Source organism: Pinus tabuliformis, chromosome X (assembly GCF_031772625.1).
Source record: "Pinus tabuliformis cultivar Carrire ecotype Pingquan chromosome X, CPIR1, whole genome shotgun sequence".
In the NCBI taxonomy this organism is placed as follows: domain Eukaryota; kingdom Viridiplantae; phylum Streptophyta; class Pinopsida; order Pinales; family Pinaceae; genus Pinus; species Pinus tabuliformis.
In genome coordinates this window covers 560473609-560483887 of record NC_142308.1, presented here as the reverse complement: position 1 = coordinate 560483887, position 10279 = coordinate 560473609, and positions in this window count along the sequence as shown.

The following is a 10279-nucleotide window of genomic DNA, read 5'->3' as shown; positions in this document are numbered from 1 at the left end:
AATACTAGTATGCCTCACCCTATGGCACCTTCATCAAGATGTTTGGTGGAGAGAAGCCTCTGCATGTGCTAGCAAGGTTTGCCACAGATAAGTTGGTCATGCAAGAGGTTGCATATCACATCTACATAGGGTTATGAGAAGGAATGCACAGGAGAAAGATGACACCATGACCCTCTCTTCCTTTGTGGATTGGATTGTATGAGATCAGGAGCTTGAAGGATGTGGATGTCGAGCCCAAGGACTTAGAAAAGTTTGAGACGGGCACCAAAGACTACAATCTGTATGATCCCCACTACATATGCAAAAACCATTGTGTGAAGGTGTATTATCCATGGATCTATGGGAAATTTCATTGGGCAGAGGAAGATCCTTGGAGGCATTGTTACAAATCCTCTAAGCTCAATGAACTGGTCAACATGGCTATAGCATGGAAATATGCTCTGCAAACAGCAACACCATAGGAAGCAACAAAAAGAACAACAGTGAGAAGCAAACTAGTGCAGGAAAAAGATAAGAGGAAGATTTTCGAGAACCCAGAGGTTGAACAAATCTACAAGTTCAAAGAAGATCCTCTCATTGATAAAGCATCTTTGGCAGCGGTGGCGAAGAGGTAACAACACATAAAGAGAGTAGAATGAAGGAAGAGAGAGAAGCAAAGGTTAGAGGATCTAGAAAGGAAGTTGTAGGAAATAGAGAAGAAGTTGAAAGAACAACAGGAGCTAAGAAGGAGAGAGAGAGAAGAGAAGCATAAATAGGAACATGAAGAATGGCAAGGTGCAATGATAGAGGAAACTGTGCCCATATAGGTTGATGAGTCAAAACAACCAGTAGATGAAGAAGAGGGTGAGAATATGCAGGTTCGGGAGCTTGCTTATTAGATTGAGAAAATGGTTAAAGCAATGGACATGGAGTTGGAACAAGAGCCACAAGACCAAGAAACCAACCTCATGTCGAGAAAATCCAAGGTCGCCCCTTAGTCTCTAGCACCTCCATAATCAGAACCAGTCCCAAGCGAGCAAGGAGAGGTTTTTATCCTATATGATGATTCAGTGATGGATATGTAAAATCTACCATTTGATGAGTTGTAGCAGATGATTGTACAAATGCTCACCAACACATATGGAGGAAAGGGTGATTTTTTCAGATGTTAGAAAACATCCAGCTGCCATGGACGATCCCTCTAAGGCTTATGAAGAAGCAACAAGCTCAAGTGTCAAGTTCTTCTTAGTGGAAAATGATCATATGAAAAGGCATTGGAAGAGGCCAGGTAGAAGGAAGAACAATCCACAACATCCTCTATGGAAGAAATGAGGAAAGTGATATTGGCTGAAGTATCGACTCTTGAGACCAATATGTGAAAACTATATGATGGATTTGTCACTGTGAAAAAGACAGTTGTCCATCTACGTGGTTTTAAGAAATGACGCATGAAGATTTCCCAAACTTGCAAGGATATACATGTTTTTATTACACACATACAAGAATGGATAATGAAATACAAAGGAGCCCTACTTTACTTGCATAAGATAATGAAGCTGTAGGCAGATCTAGACAAAGCACGGATCTAGATGTTGATCCCGAACTATGAGAAACTCCCTCCACTCATCAGTAGCATTGAGGCTTCCTATGCACTATTGTTCAAGAGTCTATATGTCATGATGAGGACACATAGGATCCATTCAATCGGTTCCCTCACCGAAGCCATTGAGAAGAACGAAGTCTAATTGGAGGGCAATAGGTACCTGGAGAATTTGATGCGAGAGGCCACCAATGATGACTTGTAGCTGAGCGTAGAAAACATGCAAAGGTACATTAGTGGTCCAATCACCCTTAGGACAATGTCACACATGATTCAAGATGAGTTGGACAAAGGTTCCAGGACCATATACCTAGAATCCATGGAGGAAAGTGTCTGTTTCTAGAAATAAATCACCACACAGTATGGGGACACCATAACGCAGTACCAAACTTGGTATTAGTTCGTCACCAAAGACCATCAAGAGGATGTACTGAGTTGGTCTTTCCCTAATCTTCTGTGTGATGGTGTTTGTCTTGTTAGGTTGATTCAAGCCTATTTTGTCCCACATGGGTATAGGTGGAAATTGCATATTATTTGTAAATATGTTGTAAGTGAAATTCCAAGTGTCCTTAGTGGAATGTGAACAGTCACTATGTAATGAAAATAGTTATTTGTAAAGGAGTTGAAGAGTCATGAGGGTCTTCAAAGAGTCAAAGGGGAATGTGAAGGGTCACCCCACCCTTTGTTATATATAGAACCTCATAACTCATAATAGAGGCTTTTGGGAACAAAGATTTTGGCTAGGCTTAGGCTTAGAGAAGGCTCGGGAGTATTGTGAGGAAGCTTGGATTCTCCACAGTGTAGAGAGAGTACATTTCTTTCGAGGAGTAGGAGGTGTTGACTGTAATGTTCCATTATTGGGGCTGGTAGCTGTCAATGGTGTATGTATGGATGGAATTTTCACTTGATAATAATATAACTAAGCCAACATGTTTTCATGCATATGTTGTTATTGTAGTTTGACTATTATTGTTACTTTAGCAATGTATGTTGTTTAACTTATGCATTTTCTTATGAACTATTTTTTATGCAATTGTATGAATCTTATTGAAGGTGTGGTGTTGGATCAACCCATCACTTTGGTTTGTGGAATATTCCGCCTCTAGCTTTTGATGCCATTCAACTCATGTGTTCCTTTCACAGTGCATACTATTACAGGATTCTAAGGGACATACTTCCTTTTTCCCTGTGTGTGTTAGAATCCCCAGGCATCTAACTTGGCTCGTTGTAAGGTCACACACTTGCTTCCAACAAATTCATTATACTTACCTCTACGCGCTACTATGGTCAAGGCACTACATTCCCACCCACTGCTGGGACTCCTAATCCAAATGGTTTAAGGTCTAGTTGGGACTTCTTACTGGGGGGATCCCCTTGAATGTTGGCAAATCTAGAACCATCAATATTTTTGGTGCTAGAAGGAGGGCCAGATGAGAATTTAAGCCCTCAAATTCTATTCTGAATCTCTGCACATCATTCCTAACTTACATCACAATCTCAAATCTGATATGTTTTTCTCATGCTCATGATTTCAAACTGTCGGAGGATGTCATCAACGACTTGTTACAACTCAAATATAATGGTGAAGGAGAAATATCCTTGCTAAGTCATGCAGTTGCCTCTTTAGGTTTCTGTGACAAGAAAGAAGTCCCTATGGACAACATTTCCTACGGGTTGTTCGCTCACACATTCAGATGACTCATTAAGAAATGGTGTCTCACATTGCCCACAACCTCTATTCACTCTTTCAATCACATGATCAAAGATTTAGGCAGTGCTTTCTGCCGTTTTGATCGTAAAGAACTCAATTGAATAATATTGGAATTATGCAAGGCACCTGATGAATCTGTTGCACAATTTTGGCAACACTTCTGTAATCTCGCTTTTCAATTCTCGGAAGATGAAGTTGATTAGAAATTTCTGAGAGAAATATTTCAATATCTTCTTCACATATCTAACAATCCACATGAATTAGAATCATCTAATCCCTCCCAGCATACCTCGGTGTTAGAGATTCCAAATATAAGATGAAAAAGGTCGTTTTCAGAAGTGACTCTTCATCCTCCTCTCATATGACAACTCCAGGTCCACAGGAAGAGGTGGGAGAAGTTGTGAACCAACATGTTGAACTGTCACCTCCTCCCAAGCCACTTGCTTTGGATTTCTATGAAGATTTGAACTACAAGCCTTTTGTTTGTCACATGATCTCATTTTCTCAACCTCTGTCCTCTGGTTCCTTTGATCCTCCATGTTTTCGTGTCTTGTGTTCAGCCATTCCGGATTCCACATATGATGTTCACGAGGATCAAGTTATGGAAAAAGTTGGTTTTGAGTAGCCAACCTACGCTATCATTTTTTATGAGTACATGTTGCAATCTAAAGGTGAAATCGCATTGAAATATGACCTCCTTTTGTCTGCACCTCATCAGCTCTATCTTGACATCTTTTACGATTCTACCACTTTTGATTTTTCTTGTGAAATTTCATCCCTGGAGGTCTCTACTTCCCATCATTAACAGAACACATAGGATGTGAGTCCATCATTTGATTGTGGAGAGGAAAAATATATCTTTTTGAATCAACTTAACCTCTCATCTTTCATTTTCGGAAATTTAGAGGGCGAAATTTTTTGTTTCTCATCAAGCCCTCTATATGATTCATTAGATCATGAGGATGTCAATGTACATCTCGAATTTTTTGGTCGTGGTTTTCGTGATATTTTTGTTCATTCATTGGATCGCGATTTTGATTCACTTACTGTTGATATTTCTAAGCCATCGATATTTTATGATCTATTTGCTGATGAAGTGGAAACCCCTCAAGCTGTGGAGGCACGTTAGCCTAAGCTGATGGTTATGTTAGGTCCTCGTAGTCTTGAGGTTAGTTCCACTTCCGATCAGAAATCTGTTGAATCACCCCAGGATCCTCATAACTCTCTTATTCTTGTTATCACCAAAAAATGGTCATCTAACCATATCTAACTAGATGGATTGAAATAAACGATGTAAGACAAATTTTACTATAGTAAAATTACTTTCACTGTAAGAAATTACTTGATAAACCACATTTATTTAGTTATTTCTGGTTAAACCCATAAGGAATAATTAAATAAATCATTATTTATTTAATTTTCTTGTAGGAATAATTAACTAAACCATTGTTTAACTAATATTCCTTTTCATATTTGACCCAATCACGAGAAACAATTAGATAAACCATTATTTATCTTATTTTTCTGCAGGAATAATTAATTTATCATTATTTAGTTACTGTTACATGTTAAATTTGACTAATAACCTAGGAATAATTAAACAAACCATTATTTGTTTATTGTTCTTTAACTACAGTTTTGAAATAATAAATAAATAATTTGTTTATTTATTATTTCTAAATAAAAGTATTTGACAAAATTAAATACTTTTTCCCTCCAACACAATATAATAACATATTCCAAGTGGTTAAGTCTAGAATTTGGTTAATAATGTTTTATTATTTTCCATTATTCGCGAATAACCTAATATTTTGTTATAAAATGAAGGGTTTTACATTCATTCTTCACTTTTTATCATTTTCATTGTTGCACTCACTGTTGCATCTTTGATTATTATCACTGTCACTCACCATTTGTCTTTTTCTTTTGAGTTCCCCTCAAACATTTTGTTTGTCGGGTTTACAAATTGTGGAGAAGAGAGAGACTCTATAAAATTGAAGACATTGAGTATAGCCAAGAACCCATCCCATAGAGGGGGATTGGTAACATTATTTGTTCGCTTCACATGTGTCATTTAACAAAACACATTTTTATATCTGGTTTGCATTGGAATATTGGAGTTATTTGCAGTTATTTTACTATTCCATTTTGTTGTTTAACTATTTCTTTTGCATAGATCAGGACTTTGGCAGGTTTTGTTTCTATCATTTTCTATAGCTCCACACTATTTTACAACCATTTTTACTATTTTTTTTAACAAGGTCAGATACTGTTATATTATAAAACATCGGTGGAGGGACATAGTCCTAGTACATATAGAGAGTGGAAGATCTGTGAGGGAGGTGCAAAAGGGGAACACGGTCCCATCCTCCGTGTCACCACTCTTTTTTCTTAGAAATTGAAAGAGAAGATAACCATATTGACGAAAAAACTGTCCTAACAGCAGGCAAAATTTACAAAGCATAGAAAAATGGCAATGAGATCACCAGAACTGGTTGACCGAGTCCTCGGGAAGCTTGTCCTTCTTGTTGCTGAGTCTAGTCAAAGTTTCGCCCTGCTCGCTTTGGTTCAGAGTCTTAATGTAGCTCATAGCTTCTTCTAGATGCTGACATTTGTCCTTGAGCCCTTCAATCTCAGCTTTCTGCTTCTCAAATTTTTTTTTTTGGATTTATTCTCGTTCTCCATCTCAGCCCAGAGTTCGTTGAGAGTTTTGATGAAACGCTCGATCATAAAACAGTTTGCTCGACAGAGCACATAGCTGTCATTGTTCTTAACCTTCTCCAGTGGGTTTCCAGATGTTTTGATGACAATAGAGATGCTTTCCTGATTATTGTTCTAGTACTGTAGCTTTCTGATCATGTTTGACTGAGAGGTAGTTGTTCTCAGATTCGTGATAGTATTATCACCTTGATTCATGAGTCTAATTATGCCCGAGATATTCTTAAGGTTCAGACAGTCATAAGAGAGGCACTGTGACTGCTACCAGTAAATGGAGGTACTGATGGGGGAAAAAACAAGGCTGTAGCAGAGGGGCAGCCAGTGGAAGTGGTCACTATGTCTTCTAAAATCCACAGTCCAGCCAAGAAGAGAGGAGATGGAATGATGGGGAGGCTGGGAAGAATACTGCGGAGGGCGAGTAAAAGAACTATGCCAAAGGAAGAAACGAAACACAACTATATATACATGAGACACCCTGAAAACAATACTGATCGAAAACACAGGAGAAAAAAGGAGGTTAGCCGGATAAATGCAGACCCTTAAGTAAAACATAACAAATTTACCTCTGCCCATGCTCAAGGAACAAAGGGTGCTGATGTTCCTCCACAGAAATCGTTTGCGACTCCTGAACTTATGAACACGACACACACATAGACAAAGAAGCCTTCTATTATCGCTACTGAGTTGAATCTTCTGGTGTGGAGACCTTGTCCCGAACTGGTTCTTATAGTCGGTGGTGTGTAACTCCTCGTGAACCATCCCAACAGTGGGATCATGACAATTCAAATCAACATGAATACCCCTATACATGAAGAGACATATACCGACTGTAGTCTTATCTTGAAGGTGGGGATTATCCATCAGCAAAATACGATGCCTGCGATTCTACTCAGAGGAGATATTCCGCGCTGCACAAGGCGGATTTACTATGTTTTTTGTGTCAGGCATGTGAAGGAGAATCTCCTTCTGAATCTTCGTGATACTGATAGCCCCTTTTTTAATTTGATTGTTATAGTTGACCATGCCTTGATTGTTAAGCCAGTCCACCATCGGGGACTGATTATGGAATTGGTTTGTCATAGACATCCTGATTTTCCCTAGCTGTCCCAACCCCTTTGTCCACCGCCTTGTTGGCGAGAGCATCTGCAGCTTGATTATGAGCTCTTAACACATGCTTGTAGACAATTTTTCCTAGTAGATTAACATTATCCTTGATTCTTTGCTTAATTTTATTTAAGGCTTGATTTTTGAAATCTCTTCCTGCTTCCATTACGGCTATTATAATTGCAGAGTCGCCAGTGATGATTGGGTCTTTTGCCTGAAGCTTTGTGAGGATGCTAGTGCCCATAAGTAGACCATAAGCCTCTGCCCTGTTGTTTGATAGAGTCCCTAACCCCCATTCATAAGTGAATATTGTTTTGCCTTGCTGATCCAGAATTAACCCACCTGCCCCAGCTCTTCCGGGGTTGTTCATTGAGGCTCCATCAAAGAAGAGAATGTAGCTTCTTTGTTTTTTGATCCACCCCTCTATTTCCCTTTCATTGCCCCATAGCTTCCAATTTTTATGGTTCTTCCAGTTGTCTTTGGAATTTGGTTCCTAGCTGAACCATCCATAAGGACTTTGTTGTACCAGTCATTTTCTACTTGCTGCCAACTGGTTTGATCCGTGGGTGACACTCCTTTAGCACTGACCATTTCCGCAATTTGGGCCCAAGTTTTGGCTAGTATAGAACCTAAGCTAGGATTTTTACCCTTGAAGATGCATTTATTTCTTGCCAGCCAGATGTGCCAGCATAGGGTGGAGGGGAGACACTTCCAAACTCGCATAATGGCAGCCTTATCTTTCTTAGCATAAGGGTAGCTATGTGCCCAGTTCTTATTTAAAGGGGACAGTTGCTCAGTTGAGTCAATATTCAAATCGAGGGGACCGATAATTTGCTTCCAACAATGTCTAGCTATAACACAATTCAAGAAGAGAACGCACACTGATGGCCCATGAATGCCTTTTTTCCTCAAATTCTCAGCTATAAGTATCCTGCTTTTCAGCATGGTCCAAGCAAAAAAATTGATTTTGGGAAGGCATTCATTCTTCCAAACAACTGGCCAAAGGCTCCAATTTTCATAGTTGCTTTGGTTTCGGAGGAAATTGTATCCTGATTTGACGGTGTAAATTCCTCCGCTTGGGTCCCAAATATAACTGTCCATACTCTTTTTATTTATCGGAGTTGAACCATGGAGTAGAGCCTTCAACTCTTCCCACTGAGCAGAAAGGCGGTTTGGGAGAAGAAGCTTTCTCCAAGCAGTCCATCTGTTCTGATCCCACTCCAAGATAGAGAATAAGGAGGATATGCCCTTATCCTCCATCCAATCTTGGAGGTCTCTCAAGTTGTGATTTCTTTTTAAGGGAGCTACCCCCATAATTCTGTCATTCCAGATGGAAGTGTTTTCTCCATTCCCAGGATTTTTTGAGATTTGATCTTTGATGTGAGGAATAGTTTTTTTTATAAGCTTCCAAACTTGGGTGCATGGACGATCAGGGATCAGCTCGTTAAGCAGCATGGACCTCTGACCATTGAGATATTTCCTAGCCAAGGCTTCACCCCACCATTGATCCCACCCATTCAACATGCGCCAAACAAGCTTGATACCAAGAGCCTTGTTTGTTAAGCTTGGGAGGCGGATGGAAATGCCTCCACTTTCGAAGGGAAGTGTCACTTGATCCCAACGAACCAGACTGAACTTTTTGGAGTCTTGCTTCCCACCCTACCAAAGAAAGCCTCTGATAATAAGCTCCATTTTCTTATGTATGCTAGCTGGAGCCAAAGTTATTGCATACTGGTAAATTGGAAAAGCCGAGAGAAGAGCTTTGATTAAGATGGTTCTGCCAGCCAAATTTAACCACATCATCCCCCAACTTTGAATTTTCCCCCTCACTTTCTTGATTTGTTTGTTCCAAATCTCTGTCTTGATCCCATCTTTGGCCAGCGGTAACCCCAAGTATATGAAATGACCCCATTTTTGTTGAACCGGGATTTCCATGATTTGGGAGATACTTTGCATGATATTGTTTGGCACATTCCAAGTGTATATTCTGCATTTTTTACTGTTCAAAAGACCTCCAGATGCAGCTAGAAAGTCATCTAACATCTTTTTGAACCTTCTAGCTATAATACCAGAGGACGCCAAATTAGAAGAGTGTCATCAATGAAAAGCAAATGGTTTATTTCTTTATCCCCTCGAGCTATTCTGATACCAATGATTTCCCTTCTTATTCTCTGATTTTCCAGCTGTATACTAAGCGTTTCCGCCATAATGAAGTAAAGAAAAGGGGAGAGCGGGCATCCCTATCTCAAACCTCTAGTGCTGCAACAAGAAAGCAATGACATACTCTATCAAATGCATTAGCCATATCCAGCTTTATGACCATACCTCTTTCATTGTTTTGGATGCTACTATGAATTGCTTTTTGAATGAGGATCACATTTTCTGTTATTTGCCTTTTTGGGACAAAGCCCCTTGGTTTTCTGAGATGATACAAGGAAATATTTTTTTTAGTTGGTTTGCCAATATCTTTGTGAAGATTTTTTATGAGGAGTTGCAGAGGGAGATTGGTTTGAATCTATCGAAGGAGATAGGGTTTGGCTCTTTGGGGATGAGGGCCAAATGAGAGGTTTTGGTGTTTTCTCCCACTTTGTGTTTTTTGAAGACATTCTTAATCATACGAACCATGTCTTTTTTAATTGTCTCCCAATGGTTCTTGTAAAAAGCAATGGTGAACCCATCTGGGCCTAGAGCTTTTACCAGGCGCATGCTCCAAATTGCCTCCCTTATTTCCTCCGCTGTAACCTCCTTCTCAAGCTCGCTGTTTTGTTGATCACTAACTTTGTTGCTAATTTGCTGGAGAAAATCAGTGCTGTCCACTTACTGCTCCCCAGCTGTGAGGAGGTTTTTATAGTAATTATGTGCTACCTCTTTTATTTCTTCTCTTCCCTTTATTTCTTGTCCTTCCACTTGGATTTTGTCAATTTGATTGCCCACTCTTCTAAGCTTGAGATTATTGTGAAAAAAAAGCAATGTTCTCTTCTCCCGCTTGAATCCAAAGACATCTAGACTTTTGCTTGAGTTCCTCCTCTTCGTGTCTATTTTTCTTGTAGAGAGCCAAAAACATTTCTTTTTCATGGGCATTGTCTTTTTCAGTATCTTGTTGACTTTCTTTTTCTTTGTTCCACTTTTCCAGTTTCTCTTGCAGCTCTTTTTTTTTTTGCTTATCC